The sequence below is a fragment of the Capra hircus genome, chromosome 24 (assembly GCF_001704415.2).
Source record: "Capra hircus breed San Clemente chromosome 24, ASM170441v1, whole genome shotgun sequence".
Lineage (NCBI taxonomy): Eukaryota > Metazoa > Chordata > Mammalia > Artiodactyla > Bovidae > Capra > Capra hircus.
The window spans coordinates 54,219,569-54,246,944 of NC_030831.1; positions in this window are offsets into that span (position 1 = coordinate 54,219,569).

The window sequence follows — 27,376 nt, forward strand, 5'->3', positions numbered from 1 at the left end:
TAGTTTGAAAATCCCAAGTTCTCCAACCATTACACAGTAGTGGACTCAGATCCAATCAGAATGCTGTGTTAATGAAACAAGATTTGTTCTGGCTATAAGGTTAAAAAAGGAAGAATAAGAAGAAAGGAAAAAAAAAAAAAAGCAACTGAGAGTGATTTAAAACATAAGTCATTTATTGTTTCCTTAGGGAGAAATTCAGAGATTTGGAATTCAGTTACATAACTTTTTTTTTTTGTAATTACAGCTATTACATACAAGAAGACATGTCTGCTCTTGAATTAGGATCTTTGTAACTTTATTAATATTTTGGAGAATTCATGCCACTAGCGACTGCCTCCCCACCCAAAGTTGGCCTATATGAAATGCATGAATGAAAAAGATCTTAAGTCATTTTTTCCCTAGGCTATACTGCACGCCGCTTTGCCAAAGGGTCAGACTGCAGGAGCTCTCAGATTGCTCTGAAACCCCGCTCACTTTTACACGCCCTGTCATGTACACTTGCCCCTTGTGAGAAGTGGAAAAGTACCAACGAAGGTCTTTCTTTTCTGGTTCCTGCTCCTCTCAAAGACCAGGATTCATCAGAAACGGTGACAAATTCATTTCATAGCCTAAAGCCAGGTACAGTGTGCTAAGAAGTAGATGAGATTCACTGTGAATAATCCTTGATTTATATACTTAAGAGCTACCAGTGTACTTATTTCCTATTTTTATCTTTAATTCTAGTAAAAGCTATTCTGATGTTTTCTTTCCCCCCGTCTATCTCAAGAGAGCTACTGACTTCAATACAAAAGACTTCACTCATCATTCACCTGCATTTATCACCATCCAGTAAGCTGAACATTGTCTTATTTTTGGATGGGTTTTGAAATTAGTCATCACCATAAGCCTTCTGTTTAGCCACAGAGTTCTGCACTATCCCTAATCAAGGAGTGGCTTTGCAGGCTTTTTTTAGAAGCAAAAACTAAATTCCTCACCTGTGAGAAATCAAGTTTCAGTGACTTTGAATAAATTTTGTGAAATAAGGAAGGCAAGGGTTTACATCTTCTCAGAATCCTTAGAGTCCTAAAGTTGAGATAATTTTCTGCAGGTTGTTTTGGGAAGGGAGCAAACTTTTTCTACTTTTTTCTCAACTAACATATGTTGTGTACTTTGGGGTTGAATTTGGAAAATTTCCCAGGAAACGGATGACTATTACTTTGCATGATCTAGACTGAGTAAACACACAATTACTAAATTTAGCATGAATTCAGTATTTCCTAACTTCTAATCCACAGAGTGAATACAGATATCTTTGGAGCTCCATGGGAGACACCAACCCTTTCAGAATGGATGGCAAACAGCAGCAGCGCGCTGTGGATATTGACCAAAACCCGACTGAGCTGGTGAGTAGTGTACATACCTTTCTTCCCCCTAACACATTTCCTTTATCGTCTTCTTAGGTATTTACAACAAGGGAAATATCAGCCAACATTCACTACCAAGTGGAAAATAACCGTTACAAACATTTTATCAAAGAAGATACATAGCTGGCAAATGAACGCATTAAAAACGTTCAAGATGATGAACCATTTAGGGAAAGGCAATCAGACCATAGTGAGAGGCCTCTACACAGGCAATGCTGAATACACTGACCACATCAACCAAGCACAGGGGAGGGATACAGGGGAACTGAAATGTTCTCATGCTCTTTATGGGAACGCAAAAGTCACTCACTCTGGAGTGTATGAAAGCATATATTCATGTGAAGAATTATATCTTCTTTCATATCTAACATTCTTGCTTTCTACGTTTAAGATTTAACCCTCCCTCCAACTGAACGTGCATCTTTTCCCCTAATGTTTACTGTTAGAGGATGAATGGAATCTGGATGTTACTAATAGGAGTCACAAGTATTGAAGGAGTTATGTAGTACCAACCGTAGTAACCAATTGTGCTATACCATCATGTGATAATTGTGCATTAGACTGCTTGCCTAAATTTTTATTTATATCAGAAATTTATAATAACATATCAGTGGACAAGATTTTAGCAGATGATTTGAAGTGTCATATTTATAGCAGATATTAACAATATTGTTTATATTCATATATATTTAAATTCAATGAAAATATTTATTCTCATTGGCCTACGTGTTTCCAAAGTAAAGTAGAAATTTATGGAAAATGTCTCATGGTTGGGGGGACTTAGGCTTAAAATGTTACATCATATTTCTTAGAACATATTAAGGGTCCCAATCATCATTCACACAAATTCTTTCATTTTATAAATGACTAGTGACAGAAATTGAACTCAGGTTGCTCACATATATAATAATTTCTTTACAAGATGCTACTTTAAAAAAAAAAACTTGAGTACTAGCTTTCTAACAAAGAGAAATGGATTTTATAATTACTTTGATGCAGAACCAAGAGAAAAGTCAGACAAGATAAACACGAAGATATGATTAGGTATAAGAATTGTTTTGCAACTTGAAGGTTATATTTGTGTTCGGTTTGGGAATCCAATATCTAGACTACCATAGACCTAATTTATAGGAAGCCTCGTATTCCATGGAAGCTGCTAAATTCCATTGCTTTAATATCATATATACATCATTTTATTTCCTTCTCCTTTCCCCACATGTCAAAAACAGTTATGCAATTTATTCCATTAAGTCAAATAATTCGTTAATTATGCAAAATACCCAGTAAACCAACTTCTGAGACCGTGAAAAGGAATCATTTGGATTTCCTATTTTTTAGTAATCTGACTGGCAACCTCTTATATTCCCCGAAACAAGAGGTAGAATATTTTCTTTTATTTTTTTATGAGTTTGTTGTCTTCCTTTAGAACATTTGGAAAAAACAGAAAATTACAAATAAAAAATTTAAAAACCACCCATGATTCTTCCCAGAGGGAAAAAAAAACCTGCTAATATTTCGCTTCTTGCTCCTCATCAAATTTAATTTTATTATTTTGATTGCTTTATTTTATTGTATGAAATTTTTGTCAATTTGTATTCAGTGAATTGAGAGCTTACAGAAATCTTTTCTTAGCAGATGTTATTCAAGTTGTCTTTTTGCTCTTCAGTAAAGTTTTATGGTTTTCTTTACATAAGTTCTATGGCATTTTATAGGCTTAGCCATTTTATGTTTTTGTTTGTTTTAAATTATATTTATTTATTTTTAACTGGTTGATAGTTGTTTTACAATATTGGCTTGATTTCTGCATACATCAGCATGAATTAGCCAGGTGTACACATGTCCTATCCCTCTTGAATCTCCCTCCCACCTCACACACTTTCAACCCCTCTAGATTGAGGAAACCCTGGTCTTGAGCCCCGGTTTGAGTTCCCTGAGTCATACAGCAAATTTCCATTGTAGGCTTAGCCATTTAAAATGCATCCCTACTACTGTAAATAGCAGTTGCTGTTACACACACACACCCACACATAAAACAGTGCTGTTACACATATGTTTTGAACTTTTATAGCCAGTCAATTTGATGAGATCTTATTATTTTATAATTTATAGAGTATTTGGCTAATTATTTGGGGTTCTGTAAGGCAATCATATCATCTGCAAATAATGTTAATTTTGTCTTCACATTTCCCTTATTTGTACACACTGATGAGAACTTCTAGAAAACCAGTACCCCATATTGATGGCAGGAGACACTCTTCTCTTCTCCTGACTTTAAAGGAATGTCTCTGAATGTTTCACTGTTAAACATTATGGTCATTGCTTGGAGGTAAACATTGCTCGTCACATTTGGGAGTTATTCTTTTCTTCTAGATCTTTGGGGTTGGTATAATTTTTCTGCTTTTACCACTTTTAAATGCTGAAATTTGTTAAATGAGCAGTGAGCATTGAGATGATTATTTTCCTTCTTTGATCATTTAATATGAAAAATATACTTGTTTAATTCACACCATGAAACCGTTTATTAGAGTTTCAGATTTCCCTGGAACTTCCTGGTCAGTTCTTCCTGTAATACCTACTGGATTCAATAATTTTTTACATGTTTTATGAATTTATGTGCCTAGATCAAATAAATTTTCTTCATCCTTAAAAATCAGGGCTGGTGAATTGTTGATGTTAACATTCTTTCTCTGCAGTTACCCAGAAATCCCTACGGTTCAAACGAAGGAACACCCTGTGGTTGTAGATTGCCTGTTGTGACCTTACAGCCGCAGTGGGTGAGATTTGGGGCCTGGGGGGCAGTGGGGCGTCTTCACTGGTCCTTTGTGGTGATGGTAAGGCGAGGTAGACAGGCTCTGCTTGGTCAGCCCTCCGAAGGGTTCTCCTCTCCTTCAGCTCCTCCTCAACTGCCTGCCCTTCGGTGGCTCTGTGCTTCTCGGGAACCCCTCACCCCCGTAACTCCACAAGCTCCGGGCAATGCAGGGGGCCCACTGGCCCAGTAATTTATCAGTGTTGTAGTCTTTTCCTGTAAGATCCTGCTCCATACCACAGATGATCATTTTTCTACTTTGATGTCTTTCTAAGCTCAGTGAACTTTCTTTTGTTTATGTTTAAAAGATCAAAAATGTATTTAATGAATTATTTTCTAGTTACAAAATCTCAGAATGTCATTTGAAAATGGGAGATGACAGTGAGCCAAATACTGGTCACTTTCCATCACTCCAAGATAACCAGTCTCCATGTTCTGATTGGCCTTTGGTTTTTCTCTCCTGGACGGCTAATTAGATAATTTAATTTATACTGTAAGTATAGTAGCCGATATGAGGTCATCACATGATGTATTCCTGAGGCAACCTATTTGCAATTTAAGGTGACACCTTTATTGCTTTAATACAAAGGGTTAGCTAAGGGGACATTTTGTCCTTATGCACTTGTGGACAAGGTATATATATGTATGTGTGTGTGAGAGAGAGAGAGAGGGAGAGAGAGCGAGGGAGAGAGAGCGAGAGGGAGATAGAGAGAGGGAGAGAGAGAAGGGGGGGGAGAGAGGGGGAGAGAGAGAGAGAGGGAGAGAGAGGGGGAGAGAGAGAGAGGGAGAGAGAGAGAGAGGGGGAGAGAGAGAGGGGGAGAGAGAGAGGGGGAGAGAGAGAGGGGGAGAGAGAGGGGGAGAGAGAGAGGGGGAGAGATGATTTATTCATTTAAATTATAGCATTTGTAGTAATGAAAAAAATTAGCCATATTCTAATGGAAATCATTTACCTAAGTTACCACTGTGTTCTTGCTGAGATGTCCACTTCTCATAACCCCATGCAGGCAGCAGCAAGGCCGTGGTCACCCTGGAAAACATTCCTGCTGTGTCTACTGGCCTGCCTCATCGCCGCAGCCCTTGTTGTTCTGCTCTTCTATTTCGTCCACTTGGGCAAGCCCGCCGCCGGCACCACCATCGTCATTCATGCCGACGGCAAGTCCAGCCACGTCACCTGCATTCCTGGTGCTGCCCATCTCCGGGCCCATCCTCCCTGCCTGTGTCTCAGAGCACTCTGCCTCCTACCCCGGGGACCAACCACAGCTCCTCTACCCCGGGGCTCCCAACTCCTATGGAGACGACTATAAGCTCAACGTTGGTCCACGAAGTTGAAATTGAAGATGAAGAATGACATTTGGAGGGGTCTCTAGCCCTCCTCCAACCAGATCCACCCACTGATCCTGAATGAGGCATGTCCAAGGTATTCTCCCCTCCAGCCGAGAGGTTCCAAAGCATTTAGCTTTATGAGACTTGCCTTCTTGCTCAGTCATTTGCTGTGTCCCATATGAGAATGACGCCAGTGTTCTCAATCAAGGACCCTCCAGTCTTCAAATGATTGGAAGATAAAAATTTCAACTGAGCTCAGTTGATTCATCTTGGCTAGGGCTCAGAGTTTCTTTTCATCCTGTACACCCCATCTTAATTTCATTAATGAGGATTTCAATTGCTGGAGAAGCTGCCTGCCTCCTGTATGTTGGTTCTCAAGCCAGTATTTACCATCCAGTTGTTGATTATTTCCCAATCTCATATACTTGACTCTTCTAGGTATTTGTATTCCAGTAGGACAACAAGACAGAGAAGGCGATGGCACCCCACTCCAGTACTCTTGCCTGGAAAATCCCATGGACAGAGGAGCCTGGTAGGCTGCGGTCCATGGGGGTCACGAAGAGTCGGACACGACTGAGTGACTTCCCTTTCACTTTTCACTTTCATGCATTGGAGAAGGGAATGGCAACCCACTCCAGTGTTCTTGCCTGGAGGATCCCAGGGATGGGGGAGCCTGGTGGGCTGCCATCTATGGGGTCACACAGAGTCAAACACGACTGAAGTGACTTAGCAGCAGCAGCAGCAGGGCAACAAGGAAGTGTTCAATTAATGTGGTTAATGAACATAAATTATTATGGAACTATTCATCATTACAGAAGCTTTCTTACTATTGGGGGGAAAGGAGGGCACATCAATGAGGTTAGAAATGATAAAGAAAGGTTTCTGAGAAGGGCTGAAAGTTAAACAAAGGTGGAAGTTTAAGGGGAGATCATTAAAACACAAAACGAGAGGGCTAAGGGGATTTAATAGGTTGAAAATCCAAAACACACTTAGAAACGCTTCAAATGTAACAAATGGTATATTTTCTCTATACTTTTTTCTGATATCATCAATATTATTTTCTGTACTTGATATTTTGCTTAAAGTATTATAAACTGCTGCTTATAAAATTTGAACTTTTATTTTGTCTTATACTTTGTAACTTTGACGGCACATGGCTTATAATTTGGTGTGAAACACAAGACCCTTGTTCAATGTTACTTGTATTTAGAGTGTTTACCACTCACTAGAAAAATAATCACTTTATTCTGGAGACTTTGGGGTTAAAATCAACCTGCCCATTCCATCCTCAACTTCCAAACTCTACAAAAGAGGAAGACTGGTCCAGAGAAGACAGCCCCTGTTCAAAGACTCAGACCCTACGGGTGGCAGCGGATCCAGGATGTCTTTGGCATAGCATTGGAGGTTCTAAATAGGTTCCAAAAGCGTTAGAAGATTTTATGTTATATGCCATTTTAGGTTCATTTGCTATAGCCAATAATAGAGCATGTAAATTACACAAACCTTGGGGCTTTATTGAATAATTAGGCTCTGCCAAAGAAAAATTAGAAATGTGGTCATTCTCTAGGTAATTGTTATTTTAGGGCAGCTAGTATTATTTCTCAGACAGAGGGAAATGTAAAAATTTGAGTCCTTGAAAAGTTTTTCAGACAGTTTACCAACATTATTTGATAATAGAATTTAAGAATGATAAAAAGCATTATATAAATTTTACAAATTTCACAAAGCTCTAGATGAGGTTAACGGGCAAAAAGGAGAAAGTGTGCATGCATTTCTCCCTTGTACAGTTGTTGTTGTTGTTGTTTTTGAATTAGGGGACAATTGCTTTACAATGTTGTGTTGCTTTCTGCCCTACGACAAGGTGAATCAGCCATGAGTATTTATAAATATGTATGTGTGTGCTTAGTTGCTTAGTCATGTCTGACTCTTTGGGAGCCCATGGACTGTAGCCTATCAGGCTCCTCTGTCCATTCTCCAAGCAAGAACACTGGAGTGGGTCGCCATGCCCTTCTCCAGAGGATCTCCCCGAACCAGGGACTGAACCTGGGTCTCCTGCATTGCAAGCAAATTCTTCACCATCTGAGCTACAGGGGGGTTCCTATTTCTATTTATCCCCTCCCTCTTCAGCCTCTGTCCCACCCCACGCCTCCGGGTGGTCACAGAGCACGGAGCTGAGCGCTCCACGTCACACAGCAGCTCCCCGCCAGCTCTCTGCTTTGCACTCGGTAGTGTATCTATCTACGTGAGTGCTCCTCTCTGCATTCACCCCACCCTCCCCTTCACCACTGTGTCCACAAGCCCATTCTCTCTGTCTGCATCTCTATTCCTGCCCTGCAAATAGGGTCATCACGACCATTTTTCTAGATTCCATATATATGTGTTAATATACGATATTTGTTTTTCTCTTTTTGACTTAACTTCAGTCTGTATAACACGCTCCTGGTTCATCCACCTCAGTTTAACTGACTCACATTAATTCCTTTTTGTGGCTACTAGTAAAGTTTTAAATCGATTCATTTCTATTGTGTTTTTGATTTATGTGCTTGTGAAGAAGAAAGATTAAATTCCCTAGTTTCAGATGTACTTCCTTATACGATTTAAATTTTGCTTTGCAATATAAAATAAAAAAACTTTTAATACAAAGATCTTAAAATGTACCATTAATAAAGAATTTAAAAGAAAATTTTGTATGCTAGAAGCCATTAGAAATAGCTAGATGTGATAAAAGCCATTCTTTTCTTCCTTTGCTGCTTAAGATTATACAGAATACACTATGGTAAAGCGGGGAGAATAACTTCATTGTGTTTAACGAATATGCTCTTAGCAATGAATTTTCTATGCTAAATATTGGAGGATATTGTAATAAGGGTTATCTGAGATCATCAGATTTCTGTGCTTTATAAAATGGGATTGTGAATGAGCTCTCAGATTCATTTATTGCTTTAGACTTCTACAGTTTAATAAAATCTCTTTTAAAATTCATTTTTATTGGGGTATAGTTGCTTTGCAATGTTGTATTGGTTTCTGCTGTACAGCAAAGTGAGTCAGTTACACATATGCACATCTCCCCACCTTTTTGGATTTCCTCCCATACTGTTACTAGGGAGCACTGGGTAGAGTTAGTCTACCAGCGATCAGTACCCAACTGTTGGGTCAACTCTTTGCAACTCCGCGGACTGTAGCCTGCCAGGTGGGGTGCCAATTCCTTCTCTCGGGGATCTTTCCGACTCAGGGATCAAATCCACGTGTCCTGCATCTCCTGCACTCGCAGGAGGATTCTTTGCCACAGAGCCACCAGGCAAGTCCTGAGTAGGGCTTCCTGTGTTAAACAGCAGATTCTCACTAGGTATCTGTTTTATGCCTAGCAGTGAATATTCGTCAGTCCCAATCTCTCAATTTATTCCCCGCTTTCCCCTTGTTAACCGTAAATTTGTTCTCTAATCTCTGTCTCTCTGTCTGCTTTGCCAGTAATTTCCTCTGTACCACTTTTCAGGATTCCACCTATAAGTCATATTAGTAAAATCTTAAAGTATTAAGCAGCATTGTGGAAAATGTCTTCACCATTTAAGACATATTACTCAGATTAAAATTTTTCAAAGTACTATGAAAATACTGAAGTGTGCTTATTCAATAAGAATGTAATCATCCATTATAATGATTTATTCAGTAACTATTAAAACCATATATTTCTAGTATTTATTATTTCAAAAATTTATTCACTGTATTGAATGACAATAATATATTTTAAAATAGTCAGGAAATTCTCTATTTAAAACATCTTCTATTAGAAAATTTCAGGTCCATTATTTATTCTTAAATGTGAAGTAATCCTTGTGGGATTAAAATGTTAAGTTTTCAAATGCACTTCCCCAAATAAGAGTGCGATTAAACTTCTTTGGATGCTTTACTAAGAAAATGTGCTATTGGGCATTTTGTTTCCAAAATAGGTCCATTTACTTATACTGAAAATCCACTTTAATAGGTAAAATCAACTTTACCTATTAACTTTACCTAATTAACTTTACCTTTTAATGATGTTCACAATTATTTTAGGAAAAGCTTTCAGAAGTTACACTGTGTAAGTCATTCACTTTGATATTGTGCAATTTCAAAAGCTTTTGAACTTCAGAACCACCTCTACTTTGAAACAAATTATTATTTGTGAACTCTCATTTGCTTAGTCTTTAGGTTCTTTAATAATCTCCTAAGCATCTCATAATTGCCATTAGAGTGATAGACATCTAATATCGGTGTTACGGTCAAGTCAAACCTTTCTACTTTGTCATATCTCTTGCTAACTTTTACTATGGCATCCAGAGGGCCTTTTCCAAGTCCTGGAGGAATCTCTCTTTGTCATCCAAAGTGGTCCTTACCTTCAAAGACAATTTCATCAGACCTGGTTCATTTCTAACAGGGAATTCCTCAGCTAGAAAGTATTCCTTTTGCTAAGAAAGGAAGAGCAGAGTGATTAACCAGTGTCCCCAGCATTTGGGCACTGTACAAAGTTCCCACTTCAATGTCATCCCACCTAGACTGGCAAAACTAAGGAATGAAGAAATAACCAGTAATAAGAAAGAAAAGCAGGGGCCATGCAGCAAGAGCCGTTGTGGTTCCCAGAGACTTGATGGAACTGGAGGATACTATGGTAAGAGGAATAAGCCAGCAGAGGCAATTATTACATGATCTCACTTATTGAGGAATATATAAAGAGCTGAAATCATAGAAACAGAGTAGAAAGGTGGTTACCAGGGGCGGGGGAGCAGGAGGCAGTGGGGGAAAATAGAGAGAAGCTGGTCAAAGTGTACAAACTTCTAGTTTGAAGATGATAAATTCTGGAGATCTAATGTACGGCATAGTGATTATGGTTAGTAATACTGTATTATATACTTGGAATTTACTGAGAGACATCTTAGTGGTAATTATGTGACTTGAGAGATGTGTTAGCTAAGCTATATTGGTAATCATTTTGTAATATATAAATGTATCAAATCAACATGTACATCTTAAACTTATATAATGTTATGTACCCCAAAAAGCAGGGCAAAAGAAAGAAAGAAAATAATTGTTCACAACCACTAATGTCATCTTTTCCAGAAGTAGAGTGGATGTGTTTGCTCTGAAGTACACGTAGTTTGAGTTTAAAAAATTACTGCAAATACAGATATTTCTGCATCAGTTGTATTTGTTTCTATATTTGCAACTGTCCGAAATGGAAGATATGGGCTTATGTTACAGATAGAACAAGAAGCCCCAAATTATTATTTACTATTTACTATGCAAAGGACTCTTGTATCAGTTGATATAAAATTCAATTGTAAGTCACAGATGTTCCTAAATAATAATGAAGTTGAAGAAAAATGATATATAAAAGCTTCTCTCTCATATACACTAAAAAACTAAAGGTAGCTTTTGAAAAATCTACCTTTTCAATAATTTTTTGGTCATAAGAGACCTGGACTCCTGTATCTCACTGTTCCATATCCTTGGCGTCTGGCTTCTATTTCACAGTTTAAAATGGCTGCTTAAGCTCCAGGCATTACGTCTATATTCTAGTCAACAGAAAGAAAGAGGGATGAAGGGCTTAAGCCCGCCTTCTAAGAATATTTCTCAGAAATTGCATGCAATAATTTTTATTATGTCACATTGTCAGAAATTAGTCATGCAGCCACATACAGCTGTCAGAAAGATGAGAGATGCAATGATTATTTTGGGTGTTTGTGTGACTAGGTAAAACTGATGGTTCTATTTATACGGAAAACAGAATAGATTTTAGGGCCCAACCCAGAGTCTCTGCCCCAGAACTAAAGCCAAACCTTGTTAGATGAAGAGATGAACATTTCATTCCAAATTCCTAATCCCTGTAGGAGCCCCACATACTCTTTAATACTCTTTTATTAACATCCTGGCAATTGCAAAATTCTAACACTGTCTAATAATCGTGAGTCAGACATGGTCAATTACAGTGTCAAAGTGAGCTGGCTCAGGTGCCAGCCACTCTGGTGGAGGAGTCAAGTCTCCAGGAGTTCAGCAGGCACAGGAGAGCACCAAGAGCTCCTCCTTGGAGGAGGGAGGTCATGCCAGATGTATCTTCTCAGAGCCCAGCCCAGGGTCTGACACAGAGAAACTACAGAGCAAGCATCTGATGAATTAAATTATGATTGCATCCCAGAAACACTGCATAGAAAGGGACTGTGGAGATTATCCAAGCCAAACTCTTCACTTTTGAGATAAAGAACCTGAAGCTGAGTAAAGCCTGGCTCATGCTGGGTGTGTGCAGGTATCCCATAACGGACTTTAACTGTGTTATCTCACAGGGAAGGGTATTAGTGTCAAAGCTGAGGTTGCCTGAACTAAGATCTGGGGTTCTGCACTAACGCGAAACTTTTCACTTTACATTTTCTCACTTCCATCTTGATTTGCTTCCTGTATGTACGAATGTGTTTAATTCCCATTTTATCAATAGTACCTCATTTTTATGAAATTTATTTCCAGTTGGAAGACAGAAAATAATGATGCCACTTTACTCTTTATATTTTCTGCATCATATCTGCACTTTTACTTTCCATTTTCCCCAAGAACCAGGTTTTCTTCTTTCCAGGTCACAAAGGGGTTTATGTTTCTCTCTTAATGAAGTATTAGAGTAGTTAAAATGTAGAAAGTCAAAAACTAGGCAACCAGGACTTGAAACCTAGTTCTCTCACTTACTATGTGACCTTTGGCAAATTACCTACCTCTCTGTGTCAGTTTTCTCTTCAAAATGTGGAGATAAAAAAGATCATTTACTGCGTAAGTCTATTGTAAAGAGTGAATAGATTAAGAATTGTGAAACAGCCTGGCAATGTTTGATAATCATTACCTGAGAATAATGGTGACTTCTTAGTTCAAAGATGTTATTCCCTTGCCACCTAGCATGTTTTTGACCTTCTCTCCTCTTTTAATAAATAATTTATTTAAAAAATTACAATTAGTATTGACGCTTATCTAAGAAAAATGTTACAGGATCACTGAAGCTTCTGACTAAGTATAATGGCATGGTTACCTCAAAGCTAGCAGAGATTAAGAGTTGAGTGAAATAAAAATTATAGTGCATGGAGAAAAACCCTGCAACAATTGGAGGTGAAGTTCAGGCGGGAAATAAAAGGATTCACCTTCACTCCTGCAAAAGCAACAGGGTGAACGTGCTGTCAGCTGGCTAAGAGAATTACACTTCACACGTCTCCGCAAAGTAGTTTTAAAAACAAAGTTAGCTATTTTTTATTATTAATGGGAACCAGTGAGGACCATCTTAGTTCAGAAAATTAAGATTTAATATTTAAAAACTCTTAGTGAATGAAATTCATGTTTGTATATTTTGGTTTATATAGTACTTTATCTTCTCATCAATTGTTTCCCCCAAGGACATCCTAGTAACATATATACATTTTAACCTATTGCTCTTGACAAAGAGGCTAGATTATGTTGGTCCCCCGGGGTGATTCAGGGCAGGCAGTTAAATTCAGATGCTTCTATAAGTCTCTCTCATAGCTCTCGAGGAAAGAGTTCTCACCATGCTAGAATTTCTCACGAGAGGCTGACTTCCAATAAGTTGGAAAGATTCTTCCAAAGGTTGAAAATTGGTAAATGACAGAAGCAAGGCCTTCATCCTGTCTTTGCAGGTCCATGTGCAGAATGTGAGAGGTAAAACTTGGACTGGGGAATTTCATTTTCTACTTTGCTCTAGTTGGCAAAGCCTCAAACAATCAGCCAGTACATACTGGAACATAACTATAGTCCTTTTTGTGGCCATACAGATTTTCCCCAGGAAATTTTGATAAATGCCTCTGGTTAGGAACCATTACTTCAAGCCTTGGTATGTATGAGAATGGGCTTCCCAGGTGTTTCAGTGGTAAAGAGTCCACCTGCAATGCAAGAGACATAGATTCAATCCTTGGTCAGGAAAGATCCCCTGGAAAAGGAAATGGCGACCCATGCCAGTATTCTTGCTTGGGAAATCCCATGGACCAAGGAGCTTGGTGGGCTACAGTCCACGGGGCCAAAAAGAGTTGGACATGACTAAGTGAATAATTAACAATAACAAATGTATGAGAATAGCTCTGGTGGAATAGCTGAAAACAGCTTAGACTTAAAGAGGTCTGTGGCTTCCCTGGTGGCTCAGCGGTAAAGAAACTGCCTGCTGTGCAGGAGACATGAATTCGATCCCTAAGTCAGGAAGATGCCCGGGAGAAGCAAATGGCAGCCCACTCCAGTATTCTTGCCTGGAGAATCCCATGGACAGAGGAGCCTGGCGGGCCACAGTCCATGGGGTCACTAAGAGTCGGACACAACTGAGCTACTAAACAGCAACAAAAGGGGTCTTACTTGACATCATTACTCTTCACCATCTTCAAGAAAGCTTGTTTGCTCCTCAGTGGAGTATGAAGTGCCAGTCTATTTCACCGGAACTTTACTTCTCTGGGACACCAGGCACTATACTTTTTCCAAGAACTAGATTTTTACAACACTGATGAGAATTTTCATTTGATTGCCCATATGTTTATCACGTTAAGGACAAAGAACATTAAAAAATTATCTCCATTCCCAAGGAATTTTAGTCTGGGGTGAAAAACAGAAGTACTCAGTATCTGTATGATCAAAGTGGTAAAGCTCAGGGCTCTGTAGATTTGCAGATAATGTCTTCTGCAGAATTAGTGACGACTTCATGGAAGAGGCAGCACTTAAGCTGAGACTTGAAAAATATTTAGGACTTGGAGTTTTTGAAAAGAGATGTTCTAATATAAATGAGATGTTCATTGTGAAAAACCAAATTGGAGAATTTAAAAAAGGTGAGAACAGAAGGGAAAAAAAATCACCAGTTTTCTTAGCACCAGAAACAACTGCTTTTCCTTCTTTCTTTTCTGCATTTTATCAATAAAATACTTGACACCATATAGAACCATATGACACTTTCATCATATTTATCAAGATTAAAAAAAAAATAAAGTTCAGTCTTTAGTTCAGTAGTTTAGTTATAGAATCAATAAGAGTTATAATTAGGAATGCAGATAAAGAGTCATGAACAAAGGTATTCTCCATAGCATTTAAAATATATTTATGTATACATAAATTTATGTATAAATATATTTATGTATATTATATATATATATATTCTTGGCTGCACTGTATCCTAGTCGCAACTCTAGGAGCCTTTGTTGCAGCACGTGGGATCTAGTTCAGGGATTGAACCTGGGCCCTCTTCATTGGGAGCACAGAGTCTTAGCCCCTAGACCTCCAGGGAATTCCCTTCATAGCATTCTTATAAATAGGAAAAGGTATGAAAACAATCTACAAACTCCCACAAAAGGAAAAGATTAAGAATGACCAGCGGGACATTTTTGTGAGGCGATGGGACTTTCCTTGGACAGGACATGTTGATAATAAGCCCCCTGAAACTGGAAGGTACAGAAGGTGAGGACAGGTGTGTATAATAGTGTAATGAGTTTGGGTAAACTCAGGAGTTGGTGATGGACAGGGAGGCCTGACATGCTGCAGTCCATGGGGTCTCAAAGAGTTGGACACGACTGAGTGACTGAACTGAACTGAATATACAATGAGTTGTGAGGGCATGTAAAGGACAAGGATGTCTCTACTGTTTCTGGGACTCACAGACTGACACCATAATTTAGGCTTTAAGAAGCATGAGTTTAAGCCATTTTGCTCTTTTCTGCCATTTTGCTCTTTTCTGCCATTTATGGGACCTTCTGCCTGCAAAATGTTGCCTGTCACCAGGACAGGAAAGGAAACAAAAGAGACAGGTGCTGAATAATCCAGTGCTAAGTAAGGTGCCCAGGGGCCGGCATGCCCCACTGAGCAGAGGAAATCCGCATCCTTCCCAGGGCTTCTGAATCCCTCCAACACCGCAGTCTCTCTCCAGTTTGGCCTCCTACCCTCTCTTCTTAGCAACAGCTGCCACACTGATCTTCCTTTGGTACTTCGAACACTCTAAGATCTTTCCTACCTCAAGGCATCTCTGCTTGATGGCCCTCCTCTCTGGAGTGCTCCTTTCCTACTCAAGTGGTTACTTGCTACTTATTCTTCAGAAATGTCTTTCCTGACCCTAAAATCCAAGTCTTATCCCTTGTTGTTGTTAAGTCACCAAGTGAGGTCCAACTGTTTGAAACCCCATGGACTGCAGCACGCCACGACTCTCTGTCTCTCTGTCCCTCGCCATCTTCTGGAGTTTGCCCTAGTTCGTATCTGTTGAATCGGTGATGCCATCCAATCATCTCATCTTCTGTCACCCTGTTCTTCACCCTTATCCCTTAGTGATATTCTTTTATGATGCCCTGATTTTTAATCTTTGTAGCACTTAATGCAGAGTAGTAATTTTATATTTGCAGCATGACTGTTGTTTAAAGTTTGTGTTCTGCCTAGACTGTCAGTTTCACGATGATTACTTGTTCTCAGGGCCTATCAGAGAGTCTGGAACCCAGGGAGCTCTCAGATGTTTGTGCAAAGGAAGAAGGAACAAACAAGTAACAATAGCCAGCATTTAATAGAGGTTAACAAGATGCTCTACTTTAAGAACCTTCAGATGTGTTAATTTCCTCTAAGATTCTACTCTTGAGAGTCCCTTGGACTGCAAGGAGATCCAACCAGTCCATTCTGAAGGAGATCAACCCTGGGATTTCTTTGGAAGGAATGATGCTAAAGCTGAAACTCCAGTACTTTGGCCACCTCATGAGAAGAGTTGACTCATTGGAAAAGACTCTGATGCTGGGAGGGATTGGGGGCAGGAGGAGAAGGGGACGACAGAGGATGAGATGGCTGGATGGCATCATGGACTCGATGGACGTGAGTCTGAGTGAACTCCGGGAGATGGTGATGAACAGGGAGGCCTGGCAGGCTGTGATTCATGGAGTCACAAAGAGTCGGACACGACTGAGTGACTGAACTGAATTGAACGGAAGATTCTCACATAATAACATAGGAAGTGAGGATTATTATTATTCTCATTTTACAGATGAAGATCCTATGGAATAGATAATTTAAGCAACACATATAGTATCTTCTGGACAGATATGTGGAAGAGCAATGATTCCAACAGCAGCAACCCAGCTCCAGACACAAGGCTCCCTTTTTTTTTCCCTTTTATTTTTTAAAATATTCATCTATCAAGTTGGCCAAAAAATTCATTCTAGTTTTTTCATAAGATCTTACGAAAAACTTGAACAAACTTTTTGGGCAACCCAATATTATTGACTATAAAATTATAAGATATCGAAAGTGAATTCTGGGGTAATTGACATGCACACGGTGAAGGGATCCCACTCACCTAGTGAATTAACAGGTCCATCACCTGACAAATCTTTCTATTCTTTTCTTTTTTGATGTGAACTTTTAAGTTCTACTCCCTCGCCAAATTTCAAGTGTTATCAATTATAGGCACCATGTTTTATGTTAGATCTTCATGTCTTCTTCATCTTACAGCTAAAAATTTGCATTCTTTGTCATTATTATTTTACTTTACAATATTGTATTGATTTTGCCACACATCAACATGAATCTGCCACGGGTGTACACGTGTTCCTAATCCCAACCCCCCCCACCTCCCCCCCAACACCATCCCTCCGGGTCATCCCAGTGCACCAGCCTGCCCCTCTCTCTGCCATCCCTCAGCCCTGGCAGGCGCTTTTCTACTCTGTTCCTATGGGTTTGATTTTCTTTCTTTTTCTCTCTTACTTTAAGATTTCACGTGTAAATGACAAGCATCCAATGACAAGCATCTTTTTCTGTCTGTATTGTTTCTTTTAGCATACCCTCGCGATCCATCCATGTTGTGGCAAACAGCAGGCTTTTCTTCTTTCTCGTGGCTGAATAATATTCCACTGTATGTATACAATATTTTCTTTATTCTACATCACGACTTTCCTCTTTCCAGGCTCAACTCAGAATTTTCACTCTGAATTGTTTGTGAAGAGTAACTCTATTAGTTTCCTGTTGCCACTGTAAAAACTGCCACAAACTTAGCAGTTTAAGACAGCATGCATTTATTCTCTGAAGTCCAAAATGAGCGTCACAGGGCTGGTTCCTTCTGGAGTGTCTAGGGGCACATCCATGCCTTGCTTTTTCCAGCTTCTAAAGATCTCCAGCACAGGGCTGTGTCTTTCCTGCAGGGTAAGGGAGTTAGAAAAGGCGAGGTTTGGAAAAAGAACAAGACTGGCACTTTTCAGAAACAGATCACCTTTAATAAGGCAAGAAGGGACAGCAGCCAGATTAGTGAGCTGCTGCACTAACCCAAGAAAAGAGTAAGTACATATAGGCATATATGTGGAAATCTACTGTCTTAAGGGGTCCTGTTCTTCTCCAGGGTTGTTTGGATTAGTTATCTCTTAAATGGCTGGAGCAAGGATTTCTGGAGATCGACCAGAGGCTGGACCAGCTGGGAGTAGGGCGTACTCAACCTTAAAGTCTATTTTTATCTTCAAGTGAGAGAGTTCCTTGTTTTGCATAGAATGGTGGGGAGGACCCAAGGGGAGTTTTAACTCCAGGCTATTTTGATCTGAGTAACTTTCCTTCAACTCCATGTTAGTCTCTGTTGTCACATTACCTCCTCCCCAGCTCCTACCTCCGTTTTACAAGAACCCTTATGTTTATACTCTTCCACCAGATAATCTAGCATATTCTCCTCATCCCAAAGTCCTTATCTTAATCCTATCTACAAAGTCTTTTTTTTTTTTTTTTTTTTTTTTACCACATAAGGTTACATGCTTGCAGGTTCTGGGAATTAGGACAAATGTCTTTGGGGAGCCATAATTCAGCCTCTCACAGCACCGAAGAGCACTTTGTACACATAATTCAGTCTGAGCAAGCCTTTGTTTCTGGCTCTCCAAGGAGGCCACTAAAATTATAGAGACTTCCCTTGCTGTCCAGTGGTTAAGAAGCCAGGCTTCCAATGCAGAGGGCACCAGATCCCAGGCTGGGGAGCTAGGATCCTGCATACTGCACTGCAGAGCCAAAAAAAAAAAAAATTATAATTGAGGGTCGGGGAAATCCTTTCTCCATGTCCCTCTTGGATGTTTTTACATTTGTACTATAACTAAAAACTTCCCTCTATTCTGGCTGACAAACGCGCAGTCAGGTGCTAGAGTCAGCAAAGCCCGGAAGCTACCCACCTGAGAGATTTTTGTGTGAGTGTGTATGTTGCAGTCCCGTCTGGGCACCCTCCTAGCGTGGGCTCCATCTGCCCTCATTCCCATCCTTGCAGCTGGGCCACCCAGACATGGTCTGCTTAAGGAGCTCCATGTCATGCCATGGTGACCTGGTCAGGTGCCACCTCTGAATGTGGGCAAGGTGGTTTCCCACTGGCTTGGATGCAAACGCTCAGAGGATTTTCTCAGCCCAATATTCACTCCTAGAGCAGGAGAGAAAGAAGAAAAGATGAGAAGAAGCAGAAAAAGACACCAGGTGCTGATAAGTCTCATCCCTCCAGAGACCTTACTCTGTGGTCACTCTGCTCTTCACTACAGGATGGCCGGAAATGGGAGACCAGAGAGGGCTGTTTCTTTTTTTTTAATCACTTCACAATAAAAAATTTTATTTTTATTTTATAAATTTATATTTATTTTAATTGAAAGTTAATTTCTTTACAATATTGTATTGGTTTTGCCATACATCAACATGAATCCGCCACAGGTATACATGTGTTCTCCATCCTGAACCCCCTCCCACCTCCCTCCCCGTACCATCCCTCTGGTCATCCCAGTGCACCAGGCCCAAGCATCCTGTATCATGCATCGAACCTGGACTGGCAATTTGTTTCATATATGATATTATACATGTTTCAATGCCATTCTCCCAAATCAACTCACCCTCTCCCTCTCCCACAGAGTCCAAAAGAATGTTCTATACATCTGTGTCTCTTTTGCTGTCTTGCATACAGGGTTATCATTACCATCTTTCTAAATTCCATATATATATGCTAGTATACTGTATTGGTGTTTACTTCACTCTGTATAATAGGCTCCAGTTTCATCCACCTCATTAGAATTGATTCAGATGTATTCTTTTTAATGGCCAAGTAATACTCCATTGTGTATATGTACCACAGCTTTCTTATCCATTCATCTGCTGATGGACATCTATGTTGCTTCCATGTCCTGGCTGTTATAAACAGTGCTGCAATGAACATTGGGGTACATGTGTCTCTTTCAATTTTGGTTTCCTCTGTGTGTATGCCCAGTAGTGGGATTGCTGGGTCATAAAGCCCTTCTATTTCCAGTTTTTTTAAGGAATCTCCACACTGTTCTCCATAGTGGCTGTACTAGTTTGCATTCCCACCAACAGTGTAAGAGGGTTCCCTTTTGTCCACACCCTCTCCAACATTTATTGCTTGTATTCTTTTGGATAGCAGCCATTCTGACTGGCATGAAATGGTACCTCATTGTGGTTTTCATTTGCATTTCTCTGACAATGAGTGATGTTGAGCATCTTTACATGTGTTTGTTAGCCATCTGTATGTCTTCTTTGGAGAAATGTCTGTTTAGTTCCTTGGCCCATTTTTTGATTGGGTCTTTTATTTTTCTGGAATTGAGCTGCGGGAGTTGCTTGTGTATTTTTGAGATTAGCCCTTTGTCCATTACTTCATTTGCTATTATTTTCTCCCATTTTGAAGGCTGTCTTTTCACCTTGCTTATATTTTCCTTTGTTGTGCAGAAGCTTTTAATTTTAATTAGGTCCCATTTGTTTATTTTTGCTTTTATTTCCAATATTCTGGGAGGTGGGTCATGGAGGATCCTGCTGTGATTTATGTTGGAGAGTGTTTTGCCTATATTCTCCTCTACGAGTTTTATAGTTTCTGGTCTTACATTTAGATCTTTAATCCATTTTGAGTTTATTTTTGTGTATGGTGTTAGAATGTGTTCTAGTTTCATTCTTTTACAAGTGATTGACCAGTTTTCCCAGCACCACTTGTTAAAGAGATTGTCTTTTTTCCATTGTATATTCTTGCCTCCTTTGTCAAAGATAAGGTGTCCATAGGTGTGTGGATTTATCTCTGGGCTTTCTATTTTGTTCCATTGGTCTATATTTCTGTCTTTGTGCCAGTACCATACTGTCTTGATGACTGTGGCTTTGTAGTAGAGCCTGAAGTCAGGCAGGTTGATTCCTCCAGTTTCATTCTTCTTTTTCAAGATTGCTTTGGCTATTCAAGATTTTTTGTATTTCCATACAAATTGTTAAATTATTTGTTCTAGCTCTATGAAAAATACCGTTGGTAGCTTGATAGGGATTGTGTTGAATCTGTAGATTGCTTTGGGTAGTGTACTCATTTTCACTATATTGATTATTCCAATCCATGAACATGGTATATTTCTCCATCTATTAGTGTCCTCTTTGATTTCTTTCACCAGTGTTTTTAGTTTTCTATATATAGGTCTTTAGTTTCTTTAGGTAGATATATTCCTAAGTATTTTATTCTTTTTGTTGCAATGGTGAATGAAATTCTTTCCTTAATTTCTCTTTCTATTTTCTCATTATTAGTGTATAGGAATGCAAGGGATTTCTGTGTTTTGATTTTATATCCTGCAACTTTACTATATTCATTGATTAGTTCTAGTAATTTTCTGGTGGAGTCTTTAGGGTTTTCTATGTAGAGGATCATGTCATCTGCAAACAGTAAGAGTTTTACTTCTTCTTTTCTAATTTGGATTCCTTTTATTTCTTTTTCTGCTCTGATTGCTGAGGCCAAAACTTCCAAAACTATGTTGAATAGTCGTGGTGAGAGTGGGCACCCTTGTCTTGTTCCTGACTTTAGGGGAAATGCTTTCAATTCATCCATTTATGATAAAAACTCTCTAGAAAGCAGGAATAGAAGGAACATTCCTCAACATAATAAAAGTTATATATGACAAACCCACAGCAAACATTATCCTCAATGGTGAAAAAAGAGGGCTGTTTCTTTATCTGCTCAATGGGTGCATCAGGTTCCAGAAACTTGAGATTCATTCCAAACAGGCAAAATTTACATGACACAAGTATTATAATAACAATAAGCTGTTGGTGATATTGACAAAAAATCTAAATACATCAACAAAATGACAAATGTCTTTCCTATAATTCCAGTTAAAAAGGAAGGGGGACAACCATGGAGTGGGGGTGGGTGGGAAGGGTCTACCTGCCTCCAGGGAGCTCTGGGTGCTTCCACTAGACCCCCAGGGAAGGAGCTGCAGAAAGACCAGGGCCCCAGGGCTAACCAGGGTCACCATCCTGTCCCCTCAGGGCCTGCACTGTTAGCAGTTCCTCAGTGGGCATGCCTCAAGGGCTTATATTCATCCAGTCTCCTTGGGAAGTGGGCTGAAGATGAGCACTCTGATTCCTAGCTCTGGTAAATAGGCATTAAGGTCCATAAGAAAATCCTTTTCCTCTCTGTAATTTTCACTGAGTGAAGAAAAACACCATATTTCATGTACATACTGCTATATTTAAAATGGAAAACCAACAAGGTCCTACTGTAGAGCACAGAGAACTCTGCTCAATGTAATGTGGCAGCCAGGATGGGAGGGGAGTCGGGGGAGAATGGACACATGTGTACGTACAGCTAAGTCCCTTTGCTGTTCGCCAGAAACTATCACAATGTTGTTAATTGGCTACACACCAATACAAAATAAGAAGTTTAATGTCTGGGGGAAAAAAAGGGAACGGGGATAAGAAGTCTTTGCAAACTGATGAAAATAAAACTTTTTTGAAAAAAAAATATGGAGGGGTCCAGTGGTTTTATGAATTTTGTGGTTGTGTCTTTTTAAAAGATGATAGAAAATGTTTCTTGGTGTTCACCATGAATTAATATCAGGAAATTTTGAATTAATGTCACCGAATAAATAGTCTACAGCTTGGCCTCAAGGTTTCAACCACAGCACTGGAACCATGAGTTTTCTATGGACAACTTTCTTCTCTCTTGGAAGACACCCATCCAAATGAGAAGGAAAATGAAAATCATCAATTAATTTTTGAACTAAATGTTTAGAAAATGTTAAAAATGCCATAAGTACTAGGCTGAAAGTCTCAAAGTTTTGAAGACTGTGTGGAAGTTGTGTGCCTTTTTTATAGGCATCAGCTTTCAGCATGTGTGAACACATGTCAGACTACCATAATCACTTCAGAGGTAGTAATTCATCCAAAATCTATAAGTTTCCTTTAGCGGTATTCATTTGTGAAAAGCACTTGAGGAAAAAGAATAAACTTTCTGAACAACATAGGTGATCAAATCACAGAATTGTAAATAGAATTGAGCTTTCCTAAACAATGCTAATAACCAGTATATAAGTTGTTATTCACTCAGTCATGTCTGACTCTGAGTAGCCCGCCAGGCTTCTCTGTCCATGGAATTCTCCAGGCAAGAGTACTGGACTGGGTTGCCATGCCCTTCTCCAGGGGATCTTTCTGACCCAGAGATTGAACCCAGGTCTCTTGCATTGCAGGAAGATTCTTTACCATCTGAGCTACCAGGGAAGCCCATTCAAGTTTGGTAATGGAATCTGCTTGCTGAACATTTATCATATATCTCACCAAGAAGATCTAGTCAAATTGAAATAAATTTGCCCAGATTCTCTGAGAAAAAAAATTCCAACACTAAACTTTAAACTATAAAGCCAAAAGTTAGAGAATTTGAAGTAAAGTACTTACTGGCTCTTCCTGGACATACCTTCTAACCTGTTGCTAATGAACTCTGGTTAAGTGGAAGTCACTAGTTCATTTTCCCCTTTCTCCCTTTTATCCCCCAACTATATGTTATATATTATCCATGATCACTGATTTCTTTTTAAAGCATAATTGTTTCATAAAGAAAAAGTTACTGTTAAAAAAAAAACACCAAAAAACATAGATGTTGGCAAATAACATACACACCTGCCTCAGAGTATAGGCAGCCCTCCATAAATGATGGTTTCACATCCATGGGTGCAACAAACCAGGAATCGGGGAAAAAATTATATATATATAAATTATATATATACATACATATATATATATATATATATATAGAGAGAGAGAGAGAGAGAGAGAGAGAGAGATAGAGAGAGAGAGAGAGCCACCCTCATGTTCTCCAAGAGAGATCAAACCCAGGGTACTGTAGCAAAAGTGCCAAGTTCTAACCACTGGTTCACCAGAGAATTAAAAAAATAATTTGAAAAAAAACACACCAAACTTATAGAAATAAAAACCTGCATTTGCCGCATACTGGCAACTATTTACACATTATTTACATTATATTTGTAACTATTTAACGGTAACTTCTATGCAGGGTACATGCGAAACGCAGGGCTGGATGAGGCACAAGCTGGAATCGAGATTGCCAGGAGAAATATCAATAACCTCAGATGTGCAGATGACACCACCCTTACGGCAGGATGTGAAGAGAAACTAAAGAACCTCTTGATAAAGGTGAAAGAGGAGAGTGGAAAAGCTGGCTTAAAACTCAACAATCAAAAAACTAAGACCAGGGCATCCGGTCCCATCACTTTATGGCACATAGACAGAGAAACAGTGGAAACAGTGAGACTGTTTTCTTGGGCTCCAAAATCACTGCAGATGGTGACTGCAGCCATGAAATGAAAAGACGCTTGCTCCTTGGAAGAAAAGCTATGACCAACCTAGACAGCATGTTAAAAAGCAGAGGCATTACTTTGCCAACAAAGGTCCATCTAGTCAAAGCTATGGTTTTTCCAGTGGTCATGTATGGATGTGAGAGTTGGTCTATAAAGCTGAGCTCTGAAGAATTGATGCTTTTGAATTGTGGTGTTGGAGAAGACTCTTGAGAATCCCTTGGACTGCAAGGAAATAAAAGCAGTCCATCCTAAAGGAGATCAGTCCTAAATATTCAGTGGAAGGACTGATGCTGATGCATAAGCTCCAATACTTTGGCCATGTGATGCAAAGAACTGACTCATTAGAAAAGACCCTGATGCTGGGAAAGATTGAAAGCAGGAGAAGAAGGGGACAACAGAGGATGAGATGGGTCGATGGGATCACCAACTCAATGGACATGAAATCTGAGCAAGCTCCGGGAGTTGGTAATGGACAGGGAGGCCTGGTGTGCTGCAGTCCATGGGGTCGCAAAGAGTTGGACATGAGTGAGTGACTGAACTGAATTGAACAGTAGTTGCCAGGTGGCGCTAGTGGTAAAGAATCCACCTCCAATGCAGGAGACATAACAGACGTGGGTTCGATTCCTGGGTTGGGAAGATCTTCTGGAGGAAGGCATGGCAACCCACTCCAGTATTCTTGCCTGGAGAATCCCGGGGACAGAAGAGACTTGTGGGCTATAGTCCATAGGGTCTCAAAGAGTCAGACAGGACCGCAGTGACTTAGCATGCATGCATGCATTTACATTGTATTACAGTATTTGTATTGTATTAGGTATAAGTAACCTAGAGATGATTTAAAGTATACGGGAGCATATTTGTAGATTATATAGAAATACAGCGCTATTTTCTAGAAGCAATTTGAGCATCTCTGGATTTTGGTGTCCCCTGGGGGTCCTGGAACCAATAATCCCCAACCCCAAGGTACCGAGGGATGACTGTAATCTCAATTTGTAAACTCAATTTGTAATTATGAAGTTACGTTAATCTCCTCCCCCACTTGAAGAGAGTAGATGAGGGGAGTTTTGAGCTGCTTTCTTATGCTTTTTCTTTATTAAGACCATTTTTCTCAGATTAAGAGGTTAGTATCAGAAAACACTAAACCTTGAGACAGCTGGAAATCAACCAATAAAGGCAAAGCCGTGTCTGGCTGGGAGGCTGAGGACAGCAGGCAGGAAGTGTCCGTTCTGTCTGTGAGATGGGGTCTGGAAGGCAGGGGATCGCCAACCTGGGGTCTGCCCAGGGGTGCTGCCCATGGGGGCTCTCAGCTGTCCCCAGGAGATGGGGGCTCCCTTGAACTCGCCTCTCCCACTCCTGCAGCCCAGCTTCCTCCACACCCGAGCTAACAGAGATGGTCAGGACTTCTGGGAAAGGAGAAGCAGCTCTTGCTAAATTCTCTGGTGCTGTGCTGTCTCAATCACTTTCTCTAAGACCCAGAATTCCTACACAGATGGTTAGAGGAAAACCTACCTGTTGAGCAGTATCTTCCTCCTCGGAGAAGCCGGCTCAGCAGGGGTCCTGCCTCTGACTTGCAGGGAGATGTTCACGTATTTGAAGATCAAAGGGACTGCTCCCTCTGCACCTACTGACTGGTTGGAATCACAGGAGATCCCAACCTAAACCTGTTTCATGGAAAGAGCAGTAATACACGTTACTCTGTAAAAGACATATCTCTGAATGCAATAAGGGAACTAATGAGAGAAAAAGAGCTCTTCCCCTGGAGATGGTATTCTGCCCTGTAACCTGAACTGGGCTAAATACTTCTGTCAGCTCCAAGAAGTTAGTGACTTATTTACATAAATAAATTCCAACGTCTGTTATGTGTAGAGCTTCTAGATTGTAACAGTATTTTTCTAACTTGAAAAGTAAAATTTGTTCAAAGCAAAAGACTCTTTGACAAATAGGAAAAAAACAAGCATTTATTCACATTATCGCCATACATACATTTAGTGGCAAGCACTATATACATTATGCTGTATGGTTCTTTAGACTCTTCTTTTTCGTACATAGGTATCATTCCCCCCCCATATATAATCAACTACGTACATTATTGAGATCATTTTTAGCAATGTCTCATAAGCTCTAGCCATGTCAAAAACAGGATTATCCTACTATGTGATTTCTGAAAGTTTTTTGATGTTAAAGTACATACCACCCCCATTTACAATGATGTTTTTCTGAAAAGAAAAGAAAAATTTTGTGTGTGTGTGATGGGGACGGTCTTATATTTTTTCAAAAGGGAGGAAATATTATTAGTATCAAACCAATTTCACTCATGTTAGGTACCAGTTCTAAAAGAAGCATTTAAAACAGATGAACAGTACCGTGGAAAAAGACTCTTTGAGGGAATATTTTGATTCACCAGTAAATGCTTCTGAAAGCAACAGGCAGGAATGGCCAGCCCACCTTAGTGGGGGAGGGGAGTCCTCTGCTGGAAGCCAGCTGCAAAGAAAGGAACACCAGGCATCAGGTGCACAGAGGGTGTTTTTTTGTTTTTGTTTAATGCATCTTCATAAGGCAATAATGAATAAATAAAAATAACAGGGAAAGTGCGTTAGGGTTTTAATATTTATTGCTTTGCCTTTGTTAGCAACAGTTAACATTATTTTAAACGAGATAGAATTTTTAAAAATTGTATATATACATCAGTTCATTTCAGTCGCTCAGTCGTGTCCGACTCTTTGCGACCCCATGAGTCGCAGCACGCCAGGCCTCCCTGTCCATCACCAACTCCCGGAGTTCACTCAGACTCACGTCCATCGAGTCGGTGGTTCCATCCAGCCATCTCATCCTCCGTCATCCCCTTCTCCTCCTGCCCGCAATCCCTCCCAGCATCAGGGTCTTTTACAATGAGTCAACTCTTCGCATGAGGTGGCCAAAGTATTGGAGTTTCAGCTTTAGCATCATTTCTTCCAAAGAACACCCAGGACTCATCTCCTTTAGAATGGACTGGTTGGATCTCCTTGCAGTCCAAGGGACTCTCGAGAGTCTTCTCCAACACCACAGTTCAAAAGCATCAATTCTTCGGCGCTCAGCCTTCTTCACAGTCCAGCTCTCACATCCATACATGACCACTGGAAAAACCATAGCCTTGACTAGACGTACCTTTGTTGGCAAAGCAATGTCTCTAATAATGCTTAAATTCTTATTATTAAAATTTCAGTAGGAAATGTAGAAGTGTATTGTTATAGTGAAGGTAAAATAAATTCTTGTCATTGACGCAAGTCATT